This window comes from Lactuca serriola, chromosome 5 (assembly GCF_051521515.1).
Source record: "Lactuca serriola cultivar US96UC23 chromosome 5, Lser_US96UC23_V15, whole genome shotgun sequence".
Taxonomy (NCBI): Eukaryota; Viridiplantae; Streptophyta; class Magnoliopsida; order Asterales; family Asteraceae; genus Lactuca; species Lactuca serriola.
In genome coordinates, this window is record NC_136412.1 from 204,014,537 (window position 1) to 204,034,407 (window position 19,871).

Genomic DNA, 19,871 nt, shown 5'->3' on the forward strand with positions numbered 1-19,871 from the left:
TCTCTCTCTCTCTCTCTCTCTCTCTCTCTCTCTCTCTCTCTCTCTCTCTCTCTCTCTCTCTCTCTCTCTCTCTCTCTCTCTCTCGATGTGGAAATCCATACCAAAGTTCAATCAAGAATTCAAATCTACAATTCTCTCTTTTGCCTCCTAGCTATTTGATATATCACAACTTTGTGCAGTTGGGATGGATCTATTTGTACATTCTAATCTAGCCTACCTCTCATTACTAGTAATTCATATAATTTCAGGTCTATTTATCTCAGTTGCAGTTGCAGGTTAGAATCCAAAAGAAAAAAAAATGATATGCCCAACTCCTACTCTAAATCTGATTTTTATAAGTTTGTGTGTAAAAAAAGGAGAAAAATGGTCTTTTTTTTTTCTTCTTTTTCTTCTTCTCTTCGTGATTTATATATTCAGATTGCAAGTGGGTAGTGTAAAGAAAACGAGAACAATGATATACCTACCCCACCACAAATCTTCATCTTCGTCCGTCTCTGCCTCCGCTTCCACCTTCACCTTCGTCAATCTCTTCTTCTCCGACCTCTGCCCTTCTTCGCCACAGATCGTTAGAGTTGTATTGGTTAAGTCGATTCACCACCTTGGTTTTTAATGATGAACTTGAATCCCCAAATAAAATAGAGAAGTTGAAGTGAAATCATAAAATGGAAGTCGATTTAATCACTGAAGATGGAGCTAAGGAAGTTGCGATGTCGTCGATTTTTAGGTGGCGGTGGAGGAAATCATAGAATAATGATTTAAAAGTTATGTATTTATAGGCATCTAATATGGTTTACCTGGGCTACCATAAAGATTGTGTTTTCTTTTAGTTGGACTTGACGAATTAGGGTTAGGGTTTGTGATGGGAACATGGACGAAAGCCGTGAGAGAAGGATATGATAGTGATGATGAAGATGGTCATGATGTATGATTTTAACCATGTGATTCATCAGGTGTTCTTTTAAGATAATGAAACCCAACATAAACAACCCAGTAGTTCACGAATAAGATGAAGTTCAGAAGGAGTTATGTCACTGTAAGAGAGAGAGAGAGAGAGACAGAGAGTTAGATAGATAGATCGAAAGAGAACAGTGAGTGGGATGGGGGAAAATTTCTTTCTTTTTTCTTATTAGAATAATTATAAAAAATATAAATAATAAAATAAACGGTCATAAACGTCTTTTTAAGTTTTTTTGGACCAAAATCATGGAAATATTTTGATTTTTTCCATGCAAGTTGGAAATATTTTGAACACTATCCAAAGTTTCTCTGCATACCAAAGAGACAAATATTGTAGTTTTGTCAAATATAAAACAAAGAAAACCCAAAACTACCAATTAATGTTATTTTTTTTGAAAAGACTAATAATATGAAACAATTTGAAACCACCAAATAAAAACAAAGACATGCATAATGGAATATATATATATATATATATATATATATATATATATATATATATATTTTGTTAGAGATTTAAAGATTTGTGAGAACTTGAGAGCTTCTAATCCACTTATTATTTTTCAGAAACAAAACTATTATTATTAAAAAAATGCAGCGTCTACGTCATATCTATTTTAAAAAAATTTGATATATTTTTTGAAATATATATATATATATATATATATATATATATATATATATATATGACGAAAATTGACAAAAAAAATAAAAATAAATAATCAATGAATATGGAAAATCGTAGCAACCATCGATACAACTAATTGTAGGAATCTGAGTCAACATGCAATATAAATAAATAGAACAGAAACAAACGAACTACAAATATTTGTATAGGTAAAACTAAATCAATAAAATTCCACGTGGATTCCATATTATAAATGGAACCTCATATACTTTGTCATATGATAGAAACTTTTTGCTTACAATTAGGTCTCAATGATACAACAGTGTATTCAAGTGTAAACTTGAATGTCATGAATTGGTTTTATGTCCTAATGATACCTGATACCCGACCTATGTTGTAATTCGGGTTTTCGGGTAAAATTTTTGGGTTTCGGGTAGAACGGGTATTTTCTTAAGAAAATAATACCCGATACCCGACCTATGTTGTAATTCGGGTTTTCGGGTATTCGGGTTTGAGGTCGGGTCGGATAATTATCGGGTATACCCGAAAATTTCTTAAATGACACTTATTGATAATTTTTTTTTAGTTTTTTTTTTATATATTGGTTGGTTTAATAAAGAATCGGGTAGGAAAATACTATATACAATTAACAAGTACATATATAATAACAATACAAATCATTATAATATGTTATGTACTTTTTAATTTCATTCCGTGCGACAGTGAGAAACTGAGAATTGTGATGACGGTTCAAGACTTCAGTTTCAACGTCATATTCCCTTTGCAAATTTGAAGTGTGCGTACGTGACTGCATTCTATATTTGATAGTATTTAAAAAATGAATTCGGGTATTCGGGTATACCCAAAAAAAATATTTATACGTAAAACCCGACCTATATTATTATCGGGTTAACCTATTACCCGAATGTTCATACCCGTTACCCGTTCTATCCGACCCATTCTACCCGAATTCGGAACGGGTTCGGGTGGGTAGAATGGGTTTCAGGTTTTTTCGGCAGGCCTAGAAGAGATGGATCTGGTTTTTTATGTGTCTGCAAAATGGTGCATAACGGTCCAAACCAAGTATTTATAAACTATTTATGTTGAACGACAAATAATCATTTTATCCTTATTTACAACGGATTATTTTATCTTATTAATTTTTATAATTATGTTTTGCTAATTTCTCATTTACTTTTACCAAATATTTATTATTGTTGTCCATCTTGTCATTTTTTACATTTATTTACTAATAATTAATTACAAAACAAAAGCAAATACACTTCAAGCGCATCCCACCAAAACTATCTCTTTATTTATATATTTCCTCATCTTTAAGATATGGAAACCTAAACCAAAAACCTCATCTACCTACTGTATACACTGTCGATCGTCATATCCCTTCGTCTGCTACCCCTATTCTTGTCACTCTGTGTATCATGGAGGAAGATTGTAACATCCTGAAAATTAAGACAATATTTTTTGGTTTTAAAACCATCTCAAAATCCATAATTCACACAAAACATAGTTTCCAAAACCATAAGTATAAATCAGACCCAAAATCATAAGTTAAATAAATATCCAGGATGAAGTGTACTTCACTTTGCTCATCTCCTCTGATGTAACTGAAACTATAAAAATCAAACAATAAGCTAAAGCTTAGTGAGTTCACCCCCTCCCCCCTAAAGTACCCCACATGGCAACATAATATAATGCACACAACTAGGCCTACAACACTAGGCTTGACCGCTACCGAGCCTTCAGCTACTTTTTGGACCGCTCCGGAGCCTACATCATAAGCTGAACCGATCCCTTGGGCCTACAGTATCAACTGGACCACCCAGATATCTAGGCCTTCAGCACAAAGCAGGACCGCCTCAACCCAACAAAACAATAACATGTCGACATTTGCAGTAATAATCAATAGCCAGCAAGTATAAGTAATCATACAGATCTAGCGGTCTAACATATAGCCAACGATTATAGGTAATCATAAAGATCTACCAGTCTAACATATAACCAACATAACATCATCTAATATACCAGGATACATAACCTAGTGGGTCCGCATTGGTGCCTTTGACCTACAAGTATAGTGAGCAAAACTTATCTCACAATCTGAAAGACAGTTGAACTAATCGCTACTTTAAACACTGGCTATACAGGTCACTTGTACAAGACACAAGGACCAAGCCTCAAACTACAACTCAAAATACCCCAAATGACCTCATGTTAAACTTGGTCAAAGTCAACGATCAACGATCAAAAGTCAAACGTCAAAGTGTAACGACCCAAATTTCTCTACTGTTAATGAGAATAGTATTATTTCAATTTTATTTATTAAACTAACAAATTCTTTTGTTTAAGGTTAAGTTATGGGGGTCAAAGTGTTAGAAAATGATATTTGCTCATATATATGGGTCATGGAGTCATTTTCTCACATTTTAAGGGCCTAGAATGAAAGTTATCAATTATTTAAGGAGGCTAAACCCTAAAATCTGGTAATCATATCATTTTGTAGCCACCAAACCCTAAGTAATAGCCTCCAAGTGTGTTTGAAGTGAATCATTAAGTGTGGTTTCCATACATGAAGATTTGGTGAAGATCCAAGAAGCTGGAGTGATGATTTTGCTGCTTTTGAGAGGAGATAATTCTTTGTAGATATCAAGACTTCTTCCTTGCTTATTCTCCTATAAATTCATCACATTTCCGGAGGTATATATGAATTTATTAGCATACATCTCTATTTTTCGAGTCCTTGTCTTAATCCTTGAAGTATTTCGTTATGTTTGTCAAAGTTTGAAATCTAGACAGAATTGTTGATTTGATTTGTGAGGGATGTAGAGCTCGATATTTTCCGAATTAGATAATTCTCCAGAGATATGAAATTGTATTAAATCAAGTCTAGCTTCCAGAAAGTCCGATAAAGAAATTTTTGGAGATGCAAATTCTATTTTATGCTCAAAAGACTGAACAGGGGTCAAGTTGTGAAACTTCAAAATATGAAACTTAGAGTTTGTTTTCTATTTTGATTGATAGTTTCTGCGTGTGGTTACTTTTTCAGGCTTATTGAGTGTGGTTCGGTTGGTTAGTGGCTGACAAAATATTATCATCAACATTCCCAAAAAGTGTTATTAATCAAGTCCATGAATTGCTCAATTTTTTGGAATCATTACCTTTTTTGTTGTTGAAAAGACACATGTTGATTTCTATCTCAACTATAGTGAGTCTTTTTTGTAAAAATACCATGTTTTGCACCATCAAAAATGTATTCAAAACAGTCCCTAAGTGTCTTTTTAGGTGTCTTAATGGTTAAGAAAACCCAAACCGAAATTGTAGTTTCTCTTTTTGCAACATACATTATTTTTCCCATAAAATCAATGTACTTTAAGTCCTGGTTTGAGGTTGAAATTTTTATCGAAATTTTTATCTTAACTTCTTAACATATTTCTAACTTTAAGAAATCATGTTCCATCTTTCTATTTGATTTTGTTTATGGATTAATGGGTTAAGTTGTCAATTAATCCTTAAAATGCATTGTCGTGAAATTCTCAAAAAATTCCCATTTGTCCCTCTTTTGAAAAAATATGGAAAAATCATCAAGATTCGAATTGGTGATCCGTAAACTATTAAAGTTGGAATTTTGAGTCTAGTTTATCCACGATTTTTCCAAGACCTGATATTGTCCCTAACAAAGGTGGAAATCGCCTTTTTCACTGACTGGTTAGAAATTAGCTACCCATACATGATGTCTTGTAAAATTCATAGAAAATTAAAGACAATTATATGGACTTGTGTGAGCACTTTATGAAAAGATAAAAGTCTAATCTATAGTAATACGGAAAATAATTGTAACTTCTTCAGGTTTAAGTAGGCGTAAAGTGGCCTTAAATAAACTGTTGTTTCTGGTCAAAATTTGAGAATTTTACCTAATAACTAATTTGCATGTTTGGGTAGTAAAATTATCATTCTTTGTTCATGTATACTTATATTAATTCATATATTTATGTTTTAATAGGGGAAGATTTGATACCTTTGTTTCTACAAGAGTTGAAGTTTAGAGAGGACACATTTTTGACAAATATGAGTTAATCTTGTGGATTTTTAAAGTACTTTGTTAGGGAATTCCATATTTTAGATGGATTGGAATGAAAATAGGTTGTTTAGTTGCATGTGCCCCTATTGTATGTGATATATTTTTTGTTACTATGTTCCATTATGTATATGAGAATTTATGAGGCTTAAATGCAAGATTCTTATTCTTTTGATGTGAGTGGTGTGTTAGGGGCATGATAGAAAGAGTGCTTTGTGATGATTCTATATGATGGATGCATGCCATGTTTTCTTGAAAAAACTTGTCTATAATGATTAGCACAAAGCATGCTAGTGATGTTGTCAAACCACAATGATGATATGTGTATGAACTTGTATGTTATGTAAAATGTTTTAACTTGTATTTACTTGTTTACATCTTTACATGAGAAGTAACTTGGGAACTAATATGCTACAAAGAGATGATAATTATTATGCATGATTACTTATTGATGTCATATGTGTAAACCATTAAAATATGAATTAATAATTAATTATTTAATTAAGAAGGGAATACACTAGTGGGGAAAATGGTAGTAACCTAGACATAGGTTTGTATCCTATCCGGATAATATGATGGCCTTGTAGGTTGAAAGATACTTATAGGATAAAAGCTTAAGCCAAATTTGACACTGAATGGTTTTTCTAGACAGCCGCTCGGGGCATGGTCTTGGTGCACACTGGTATATCGGGACTGGTGTGGTGTTGACGATTGATGGAAAGTTTGCGCAAACACCACATGGGATTTGGGAGGTGTAACTTAATGGAATTGGCGCCAATCGTACCAATCCTTATCAACAACGCATGGACTACTTAGTATATGGAACATTAGAGTGGCAAACACAACAAAATCGGAGGCAATGTTAGGGGTGAGATTCACACCTCATTTAGTGCATTGGGCCATGTCGGTCATGTTAGTAGCGAATGGGATACTTACCTTGGGGTTATTGAGGAATACATAGACCTATAAATAGGAAGTATTACTACAAAAATTACAAAAATGAATAAGAGGATAGTAATTGTTAATGATGAAAATGAAGATTAATATTATTTAATAATATTATAGTTATGAATGATGTAATAAAAAAATTAGTTACAAAAGATGAATAATGAAGTGTAACTAAATGAACAAGCTCTAAAGGTGAATAATATTAATTGAGCTTAATTGTTTTGGATATGTGATGTATGCGATGTCATGTTATGTGAGTTTTCAGATGCACGTTTTCATGATGTTTTGTTTGAATCAATTGATATATATATATATATATATATATATATATATATATGTGTGTGTGTGTGTGTGTGTGTATTCCATAACACTGTACTTATGATTAGGTCACTTAGCATTTGCTGACACTTGTTTCTTTGCTTGTTGTTTGCCTTGAATTGGTACATGTAGCATAGTATGATGACTTGGTGAGGATGGGGTCTATTGGGTAGCTACTTTTAGTATTATTTAGTGATGATGCCATTTGGATATTTTGTTGACTTTTCATAACACTAGTTTTGAGAACTTGGTTTGGATTGGTTTATGAACTTTAATTTTGATGAATGATATTTTTGGTAATAAAAGTAAGATTGGTGATGTTTTCACAAAATTCAAACTAAGGCTTCCGCTAATGTATTCTGTTAAATAAATGTTTTTAGAAAAATGGGAGAAAAGTCATGGTGTTACATAAGGCTATGTCGTGGACACTGGGTTCCTAACAATTTAATGGGTTAAGTCTTTTTCCTCGATTCCAAGGACTCCAAAGATCAGATCTAGTCCATTCTATGGTCTAAAAGGATAATGTTTCGAACTTTATCCCTTACAGACCCTCCAAGAGATAAAGATCTCAACTCCTAAGTCCAATAGTGCAAAAACACAAACTGATGTAATCAATAAACACTTAATCTTGAAGGTATCTTGTCCAACACTTCTAGAAGGCTTCCTAGAACCATAATGTAGCACCTAGGTCTTGGTATGTATTTCTTTCTAAGTATTTAGCATTTTTCGCCTTGGACTCGGCGAGTTGAAGGACCAACTCGCCGAGTAGAAGCGGGACGGGACGCGGGATTTAAGTGATGGACTCGACGAGTCGGGTCTCGGACTCAACGAGTAGACCCTGTCTGAACAAAAACCCTAATCCGAAGGTTTGCACTCTATTTAAACAATTTTATGTTGGCCACAACATCCCTTATGCTCCCAGAACACCTCTCATTGAAACCCTAGCCGTTATTGAAGCAGCCCAAGCCTTGTCGGTGCATTTTAGTGCTTATGGTCTTAAGAAGGAAGGAGAAAAGCTTGAGGAAGCAAATAAAGACCAAGGGAACATTGAAGGTAAAAAGTTGTAACCTTGCTCTTTCATTTGTTAGATCCCTTTTTGGGTAGATTTAGGGCTTTTATAAGCCATTTTTGATGGCCAACCATGATTGCAAACATGGTTGGGGTTAGAGCTTCTGAATCATGTCATTAAGGGAGTCACAAGGCAGTTGGGGACTGCTTTTGCACCCATGAAAGGTCCCATGCATCATAAGAGCTTGTTTTATGTCTTTTTGAGCTCAAAGTCCCTTGCAAGCACATAAAGTTTGTAACTTTACGTGCTAGATCGATTGTAGAAGCTTGGAACTATCTTTTGATCAAAGGTTGTACATCAGAAATCAAGGATTTAGAGTGTGGACGTGACCGAATCAGCGAGTCCGTTCCTGGGACACGGCGAGTCCAAGGTTTTGAGTCCCATATCTATTGAATGTCAAAAGAACTCAGTTGAGTGTTATAAGGGTTGTAACCGGACTGAAAGAGCGACCCAACGCATTGGACGTAATTTTAGACCTGGAGTTCATGGGACTCGACGAGTACTAGAACAGACTCGGCAAGTCCAAGGCAATCTTCTTAAGATTGAAAATGAACTCGACGAGTTGCTCATGCAACTCGGTGAGTCGAGGACAAGACTTGTTCATCAGATGAAGGTGTACTCGACGAGTGTTCATACAACTCGGTGAGTCGGATAAGTTTCATTCGATTTTCATACAAGAGAGGAACTCATCGAGTTAATGCCAAAGTCGCCGAGTCGAGACGTGGATAATGTGACAACCCGAAAAACTTCTCGCATGCACTCTTCGATTCTTTCCAATATTAGAATTATTTTACTATAAGATAGTACCCTTTAGAGTCTAATAAAGCGTTCTAAATATGATATAATTAAGGTAGGAGTGTTAAAAAGGGTTAACTCAAAGTGTAGGGATCAAAACCGGGCCAAACACTCCAATACATGGAGTGTGCGGCCATACACTTGAGTGTGCGGCCACACACTCTTGTTTGCGGCCTCACACCTTCCCAACCGCACACTCCCCACTTATATATACCACCCTTGAATCATTTTTACACACTTCTTTCATTTCTTCAAGCATAGAACACGAAAATCCTCTCAAGTATCATCCATTCTCCTTGAAGATCTTCATAAAAGGTACCAAGAACACCAAGAACACCAAGATCTTCATCTGGCAGCACACATGGCAGCACACATCACCTGGCAGCACACATGGCCGCACACAGGTGCTGGCAGCACACTAGGCCGCACACCTGGCCGCACACACACATATAGTGTGTATTTTGGCCATACACCCTCTTGTATTGACTTATAAACCCTTATACAATCATATGTGATTATAGCACTTCATTATAAGTGTTTACTAGTCCCTAAGGTGGTCCTAGAATCATCAATTAGTCGTTCTTAACACTAATTAAATCCATATATATGCCAATATATACTAAATAGGATTCGCGCGTGTACTCAAGTCACCACTTGACACCTAGCACCAAATCCAACATTGTCATCAGAACCACTCACTCCAGGTGAGTTTATACCCCTTTAATTAACCTTTGAAATACTCTTAAATGTTTTAAATGCTTTTATGGGGGGAAAACAAGTTGAATATTTATAGTTATTACATCAATCACATGTGATTAATAACTAGAAAACCAATGATTTCATCATTGTTCAAACAGTTTACCAAACTGTTTTACTTCAAAATGTTTTACAAACCCTTTTACTTATCAAATACTTTTATTTAAACTTTATTATACTTCTTATAAATTACATGTCCATATATGTATAGATATATAAGAAATGTTTAAAAGGCTTAGGAAGGCCGTCCGCTCTATTTCCTTTTCCTCGATTTGGATGTGGTCTGGTGGGATTTCGGGTAGCCGTCCGAGGGTTGTTTCAATATTAATTATATATCATGTGTGCATATATAGACATAAAAGTACTTTCACTATTCATGTGTATCAGTTACATCATTAGTAAGTTACCATCGGGGTAACACATAATTACATTTATACTATTGCTAGATCTATGAGTCAGTTCATTCATGAGTCATATACATTACATCACTATGAGAATATATACATTACATTACTATGAGAACATATACAAATATACTAGAGAAGAACATATACAACTATACTAGGAAGAGAACACATACAACGATACTAGAACAAGTAACAATACAATACATATACATGAATACGTTTACAATTGTGATCCACTGTATCGGAGCATGCCTTAAATGTCATGGCCCGGGTTGTTACCAGAATTCTCTTGGAGAGAGAGCATGAGTTTGCGTATAGATCTATACTAGATTGACTATCCTACATCTTGCTGCTAGCTACAGCCGGACCTGCAGGTCTGCGGGTGCCAAACATCATTCCGTGTTACGACCATTCGTTATGTCGTTGTTACCAGTCGATAGTATGGTACAATTAAATCACATAATACCTTAATATATATCCGGTTTAAGGTAGTTAGTACAGCAGTAGTTCCTATAATACAACACTACAGTACTACAATAATTTACCCATTACTTATATTTAGTGATTATTTCACTTAAACATTAATGTACAAACTATATTTTGTTAAATGATAGTTACACTTGGGAAATTACACATTTTTACTACAAACGAACATACAAAACAGTTAAGCCTTGGTAGAAGGTTACTTTAATGGAAAATATAGGTTTTTCTAAGAGATTCAAACTTTTACAAACACTTACAAACATTCACACATATTTTACAAACTTACACTTGAGATAGGTTCAAACGTTTGGATAACAAACACCGACACTAAAATACTTATGAACTCACCAGCTTAATGCTGATAAACTCTTTCAAAATAACTTGTATTCTCAGGTCATCAGTAGACAGGTACCGAGACCAGCTTTTGAGAAGGTGGAGCGCATACATGACTCATCTCTTTATTTTGACTTACATTATTTTTGGTGTCTATAATTGTACAGAACACACTTGTATTAAAATTATATATTTAATGCAATGGATGATGTTGTTTGCTTGTTTACTTTTACTGTGTTGTGATACTTTACATGACGTCCTCCGCCCCAGAACGTTTCCGCTGTTCTTGTTTTTGGGGTGTGACAGATTGGTATCAGAGCATTGTTTATAGTGAATTAAATATATCAACCCATAAAAGATATACTAAACTATAAACCCATTTGGGATTAAAACACTCTGACCAAGAACCTATACATTAAATACCAAAATATTTAATTAAGTATACTAGGTTGCATTCATACAAAAATCAGTGTCACAATGACAAGAACAAAAGTATTACGATTGTTAAGTATCACAGGTAAGCTCGGCGATGTATGATCAGTCCTGGGAATGGCATAGCCTGATCAACTATGCTGGTCTTAGGAGTGATTAGCATATGCCCTAGAATGGTTGTGATATGTTAACAAGTCTAAAAACTTACCAACACTACTACGATAAGAACATTAGAACAGAACATAAGTCTAAAATACTATAGGAGTATTTTGGGTTACTATAATTACATACTTGAGAACTAAAAAGGTCTCTACCAATTAGGCCAATAATTGTTAAGTGTATACGCTAAGCTTGTATGAAATTTGAGTGTTATAGACTTAGAATCTGTGACCTTTGCCTCACTTCCTGTTCCTTGTTTGGTTGTGGATTTGGAGTTAGGGCCACCTATTCGAATGACTATCCTACTCTAATCTCATATAACTAGTATACACTACACAAGTATTAACATAACTGATGAAGATCATCTTATAATTATCTTAGTGTAGTACGCCTATTTATAAAAGATTCTTATATCCCTTTTCTCGCGTAGATATCATGGCTGGATTCCATCACGGCGACCCGTACTTTCCAAATGAAGGCAATGCCGGGTGGATCGAAGAAGAGCCCGAAGATGAGCATTCAATCCCTTTGGATGATCACCTCACAGAAGGCTTTTCTGATGGATCCGACTCCGAGCCGGAAGTCAACAATCAACCTCCCATAGGTCAAGCTCTGAACCACGACCCCCGACCAGCATTTCCAGGTCCCACTCCTATGTGGGTAAACAACTTAAATCGTTGGAGCGATGAACAGGGTCAACCATTACCTTACTTTGGGGACCGAACCTTTTACAACGTTAGCGAAGGTGGTTCCGCGGATAGAGCTCTGCCTGTCATGGTGCGTAGAATTGCTCGAAATGTCGAACAAGGTCGAGCAGCCATCGACCGAGTCATGGAAGTTGATGCCAACTCAGGCATTAATACTCTCCGCATTCGACAGCTAGAAGAAGCACTCGAAGGGACGAGGAGAACCAATGACGCACTGCGAGAGCAATTAGCCACCGAAATCGCAGAACTTCGAGTTTGCCAAAGAGCTCACGAACGACACCTTCAAGAAGTGGTTCGCCAATTGGCAGATATGAGGATTCGCCCTAGAAATTCTCGTCGTCGTTAGAGGATGTCTAGTATATCTTTGACTTTTTGATTAAGGAATAGCCTTTAGTATCTGGACTTCTGGTAACGCTTGTCTGTAAAATATTCCTAACTCTCAGTACGCTATCTAGGAATCTAGTAACTGTCAAACTTTTCCGTATGGTATGATGTAAGACCTACTGCTACATCAATTTTCCCTTGAACCCATTACATCAATAATACCAGTAATATTGACAGCTATCTATTTTGTGAGAAAACATTTACACTTGTGTTTTTCCTTCTATTTTACCCTATTGTGACTTCAATTCGTACACTCATTCAACTGTTGGACTATGGCTATTTAGTCCATGTGTCACTCTCAATTTTCTTACATTTGATTCTTACCATTGTATATGTATTTATAAACTTATAGCTGAAAGATGCCTCCTCGTAAGTCAACAAGACGTAACCTTGCACCTCCACCACCTCCTCCTACTGTTATCGATACCGCGACTCTAAATGTTGCAGTAGCTGCGACAGTGGCAACTGCCATGGCTCAATATCACTCAACTAACAACAGCCAAGGTGGAACCCCTGTTGAATCCACTCATGCTGAAATCCATGTGCGCACGAAAGAATGCTCCTACAAGGATTTCACCAACTGTAAGCCCAAGTCCTTTTATGGAACCGGCAGAGTCATTGCCCTCTCGTAATGGTTCGAGAAGACTGAATCGGTCTTCGAAATCTGTTCATGCCCTGCTGCGAGCAAAGTTAAATATGCCGCATGCACCTTTGAAGGAAAAGCCCTGACGTGGTGGAATGGCCACGTTAAAGCTTTAACTCTCGTCGGAGCCAACGACATGGGCTTGGAAACAATGAAAGGCCTCATGATTGAGGAGTATTACTTGAGGGGCGAAATCCAGAAATTGGAACAGGAACTCTGGAGCCTGACCATGAAGGGCACCGACGTGGTCGCTTACACCTCCAGATTTAGCGAACTGGTGGCTCTCTGCCCCAATATGATTCCCACTGAAGGGAAAAAGATCGAAAGGTACATCTGGGGGCTGGTGCCTCCGTACCAAGGAAATGTTCTATCATCAAACCCCACTACTTTCGACAGTGCCAAGCGACTGGCACAGCGACTCGTTGACCATGGAATTCAATCCCCAACAGCGACAACAACCCTAGCCATCCCGGAACCCTCCAAACCCGCTGGCACTAAGCGGAAGTTTTGGGATGACAAAAAGAAGCAGCGAGCTGCCAAAAAGCAGCAAATTGTGGCTGTGCATGCTGCAATAACCCCTACTACTACTACTGCTCCGGTGAAGCAGTATGCAGGAAGTCTGCCTAAGTGCAACAAATGCAACTTCCACCACAACGGCGCCTGCCGTGAAATGCAGTGTTCCAACTGCGACAAGAAAGGACACTAGGTCTCCAGCAAGACCGATCACTCAAGTCCTTGGCTCAGGCGCGAGCCCAACCTGCTATGGATGTGGTGAAGCGGGCCACTACAAGAGGGACTGCCCCAAAGCAAAGAATGCAGGTGGATCGGGGAGAATACTGGCAATAAGCCATGGGGAAGCAGTTGTTGACCCGACGGTGGTGACTGGTACGTTCCTCCTCGATAACTCCTATGCATGCATTCTGTTCGATAGTGGAGCGGAGCGAAGCTTCGTAAATCATAAATTTGCTCACATACTTAAACATCAACCTCACGCACTTAAAGAACAATTCACAGTAGAAATGGCTAATGGGAAATCTGAAAGCACCAAGAGCATATACTTAGGTTGTACCTTAACTCTAGATAACCATTCCTTTCCAATCGACCTCATGCCGGTTTCCATTAAAAGTTTCGACGTTATCATCGGCATGGATTGGTTGAGTCTTCATCACGCCGACATCATGTGCTTCGAGAAAGCAATCCGTCTAAATCTTCCGTCTAACGAAATTCTCATAGTCTACGGTGAAAAACCCAGTACAAGTCTTCGTATTATCTCCAGTATCCAAGCACAGAAATACCTACGTAAGGAATATCGCGCATTCCTTGCTCACGTTGTCGATACAAGCCTAGAAACGAAAGAACTAAAGAACATTCCCGTAGTGAGTGACTTCCCCGACATTTTACCAGGAGAGCTACCAGGGTTACCTCCACAACGACAGGTCGAGTTCAGAATCGACTTAATTCCAGGAGCTACCCCAGTAGCTAAGTCGCCATACCGATTAGCACCAGCAGAGATGAAGGAATTATCTGGTCAACTTAACGAACTGCTCAGCAAGGGCTTCATAAGACCAAGCTTCTCGCCTTGGGGAGCACCGGTTTTGTTCGTTAAGAAGAAAGACGGATCATTCCGTATGTGTATCGACTACAGAGAACTCAACAAACTGACGGTCAAAAATCGTTAACCTCTGCCTCGCATAGACGATCTATTTGACCAACTGCAAAGGGGAAACTACTTTTCCAAAATTGATCTGAGATCTGGATATCACCAGTTATGAGTGCCAGAGGAAGATGTTCCGAAGACAGCCTTCCGGACTCGTTACGGACACTACGAGTTCGTGGTGATGCCATTCGGATTGACTAATGCGCCCGCAGTTTTCATGGATCTGAAGAATCAGGTATGTCGACCTTACTTGGATCAGTTCGTCATCGTTTTCATTGACGACATCCTGATCTACCCCCGAAGTAAGGAAGAGCATGGCGATCACCTGCGACAAGTTCTAGGAACATTACGAAAGGAGAAGCTTTATGCGAAGTTCTCGAAATGTGAATTTTGGATCCGAAGACTCGAATTCTTAGGACACGTGGTAAGCGCAGAGGGAATCCACGTGGACCCATCCAAAATTAAATCCATTGAGAACTGGTCAGCACCCAAGACGCCTACATAAATTCGTCAATTTCTAGGTCTCGCTGGCTACTACCGCAGATTTATACAGGACTTCTCCCGAATAGCGAAACCTCTTACAACCCTGACCCAGAAAGGCGTGGCCTTTGACTGGGAAGAGAAACAAGAGAGAGCGTTCCAAACGCTCAAACGAGCCTTGTGCACCGCGCCAATACCATCCCTCCCCGAAGGGATAGAAGACTTCGTAGTCTATTGCGATGCATCAAATCAAGGGCTCGGGTGTGTTCTGCAGCGAGGTAAGGTCATCGCCTACGCCTCGAGACAGTTGAAGACACACGAAGTTAACTATACGACCCACGATCTTGAACTGGGAGCAGTAGTGTTTGCTCTGAAGATCTGGAGACATTACTTGTACGGGACGAAAAGCACTATCTTTACCGACCATAAGAGTTTACAACATATTTTCGATCAGAAGGAGCTCAACATGAGACAACGACGGTGGGTCGAGCTACTTAGTGACTACGAATGTGATATTCGTTATCATCCGGGTAAAGCCAACGTAGTAGCAGACACCCTGAGTCGGAAGGAATATTCTGGTCGCAAAGTCAAGTCTTTATCAATAACCATCCATTCACACTTGTCTAAGAAAATTCATGCGGCTCAACTTGAAGCCATGAAACCTGAAAATGTGACGAGTGAATCCCTTAGAGGAATGGACAAGAATTTAGAAGCCAAGGGTGACGAAGCCTTATATTTCATGAACCGGATCTGGACCCCGAAGCACGGTGGTTTCCGAGACTTGGTCATGACCGAGGCGCACAACACTCGGTATTCCGTCCACCCAGGTTCAGATAAGATGTATCTGGATCTTAAAAAGCTATACTGGTGGCCTAACATGAAAGCAGAGATTGCTACCTTCGTAAGTGAATGCCTTACTTGCACAAAGGTCAAGGTCGAGTACCAGAAACCCTCTGGTTTACTGCAACAACCAGAAATCCCAGAATGGAAGTGGGAGCGGATCACTATGGATTTCATAACCAAGTTGCCCAAGACAACGGGTGGACTTGATACCATATGGGTCATCGTCGATAGATTGACCAAGTCTGCACACTTCCTACCTATCAAAGAAACTGACAAAATGGAGAAACTTACAAGAACATACATTAAGGAAATCGTACGGCTACATGGTGTACCTATGTCTATTATCTTCGATAGAGATAGTAGGTTCATCTCAAGATTCTGGCAATCACTACAACATTTCCTGGGAACAAGGCTGGACATGAGCACAACTTACCGTCCATAGACCGACGGACAAAGTGAGAGGACCATCCAAACACTAGAAGATATGGTGAGAGCCTGTGTGATTGACTTTGGGAAGGCATGGGATACACATTTACCCCTTGTCGAGTTTTCCTACAACAACAGTTATCACACGAGCATCAAGGTTGCTCCATTTGAAGCCCTCTATGGCCGAAAGTGCAGATCCCCTCTGTGTTGGGCTGAGGTGGGAGATACCCAATTAGCTAAGGGTCGAGCTTCTGATAGCACTCTCACCGGTCCGGAAATTCGGGAAACGACGGAGAAGATCGTTCAGATCCGTGCACGATTGAAAGCCTCCAGAGACCGACAGAAAAGCTGCGCCGATAAACGTAGGAAACCGTTGGAATTCCAGGTGGGCGACCGTGTTTTATTGAAGGTCTCACCCTGGAAGGGCTTGATACGCTTCGGAAAGCGTGGAAAGTTAAATCCAAGGTACATTGGGCCTTTCGAGATTCTCGCAAGAATCGGCCCAGTTGCTTACAAACTCAATCTACCGAACGAACTTCGTAACGTACATTCTACATTCCACGTTTCCAATTTGAAAAAGTGTCTATCTGACGAGACTCTTGTAATCCCACTCGATGATATCCAGATCAACAAGAGCCTCAACTTCGTGGAAGAACCCGTAGAAATCATGGACCGTGAGGTCAAGCAGACGAAGCAAAGCCATATCCCGATTGTGAAGGTTCGCTAGAATGCCAAGCGCGGGCCGGAATTCACTTGGGAACGCGAAGATCAGATGAAACTGAAATATCCTCATCTTTTTACTCAGTTATTTGTAGTAATCTAGTATCCTAAACTCAAATTTTGGGACGAAATTCCCTTAACAGGGGGATGATGTGACAACCCGAAAAACTTCTCGCATGCACTCTTCGATTCTTTCCAATATTAGACTTATTTTACTATAAGGTAGTACCCTTTAGAGTCTAATAAAGTGTTCTAAATATGATATAATTAAGGTAGGAGTGTTAAAAAGGGTTAACTCAAAGTGTAGGGATCAAAACCAGGCCAAACACTCCAATACATGGAGTGTGCGGCCATACACTTGAGTGTGCGGCCACACACTCTTGTTTGCGGCCTCACACCTTCCCAACCGCACACTCCCCACATATATACCACCCTTGAATCATTTTTACACACTTCTTTCATTTCTTCAAGCATAGAACACGAAAATCCTCTCAAGTATCATCCATTCTCCTTGAAGATCTTCATAAAAGGTACCAAGAACACCAAGAACACCAAGATCTTCATCTGGCAGCACACATGGCCGCACACATGTGCTGGCAGCACACTAGGCCGCACACACACATATAGTGTGTATTTTGGCCGTACACCCTCTTGTATAGACTTATAAACCCTTATACAATCATATGTGATTATAGCACTTCATTATAAGTGTTTACAAGTCCCTAAGGTGGTCCCAGAATCATCAATTAGTCGTTCTTAACACTAATTAAATCCATATGTGTGCCAATATATGCTAAATAGGATTCGCGTTTGTACTCAAGTCACCACTTGACACCTAGCACCAAATCCAACATTGTCATCAAAACCACTCACTACAGGTGAGGTTATACCCCTTTAATTAACCTTTGAAATACTTTTAAATGTTTTAAATGCTTTTATGGGGGGGGGGGAATACAAGTTGAATACTTATAATTATTACATCAATCACATGTGATTAATAACTAGAAAACCAATGATTTCATCACTATTCAAACTATTTACCAAACTGTTCTACTTCAAAATGTTTGACAAACCCTTTTTCTTATCAAATACTTTTATTTAAACTTTATTATACTTCTTATAAATTCCATGTCCATATATGTATAGATATATAAGAAATGTTTAAAAGGCTTAGGAAGGTCGACTGCTCTATTTCCTTTTCCTCGATTTGGATGTGGTCTGGTGGGATTTCGGGTAGCCGTCCGAGGGTCGTTTCAATATTAATCATATATCATGTGTGCATATATAGACATAAAAGTACTTTCACTATTCATGTGTATCAGTTACATCATTAGTAAGTTACCATCAGGGTAACACATAATTACATTTAAACTATTGCTAGATCTATGAGTCAGTTCATTCATGAGTCATATACATTACATCACTATGAGAATATATACATTACATTACTATGAGAACATATACAACTATACTAGAGAAGAACATATACAACTATACTAGGAAGAGAACACATACAACGATACTAGAACAAGTAACAATACAATACATATACATGAATACGTTTACAATTGTGATCCACTGTATCGGAGCATGCCTTAAATGTCATGGCCCGGGTTGTTACCAGATTTCTCTTGGAGGGAGAGCGTGAGTTTGCGTATAGATCTATACTGGATTGACTATCCTACACCTTGCTGCTAGCTACAGCCGGACCTGCAGGTCTGCGGGTGCCAAACATCATTCCGTGTTACGACCATTCATTATGTTGTTGTTACCAGTCGATAGTATGGTACAATTAAATCACATAATACCTTAATATAAATCCGGTTTAAGGTAGTTAGTACAGCAGTAGTTCCTATAATACAACACTACAATACTACAATAATTTACCCATTACTTATATTTAGTGATTATTTCACTTAAACATTAATGTACAAACTATATTTTGTTAAATGATAGTTACACTTGGGAAATTACACATTTTTACTACAAACGAACATACAAAACAGTTAAGCCTTGGTAGAAGGCTAATTTAATGGAAAATATAGGTTTTTCTAAGAGATTCAAACTTTTACAAACACTTACAAACATTCACACATATTTTACAAACTTACACTTGAGATAGGTTCAAACGTTTTGATAACAAACACCGACACTAAAATAATTATGAACTCACCAGCTTAATGCTGATAAACTCTTTCAGAATAACTTGTATTCTCAGGTCATCAGTAGACAGGTACCGAGACCAACTTTTGAGAAGGTGGAGCGCATACAGGACTCATCTCTTTATTTTGACTTACATTATTTTTGGTGTCTATAATTGTACAGAACACACTTGTATTAAAATTATATATTTAATGCAATGGATGATGTTGTTTGCTTGTTTACTTTTACTGTGTTGTGATACTTTACATGACGTCCTCCGCCCCAGAACGTTTCCGCCGTTGTTGGCTTTGGGGTGTGGCAGATAAGGTTGAGTAAAGGGTTAGGGACTCAACGAGTTGATGGCCCAACTCGGCGAGTCGGGTCAACTTGAAGTTGACTTTGACTGGACTTGGACTAACCCTGTTTTAGGGTTGCATGTGTTGTGTGTTGACTTGAAGGCTTTCGTGTAGCAATCGAGGAGTCGAAGGGAG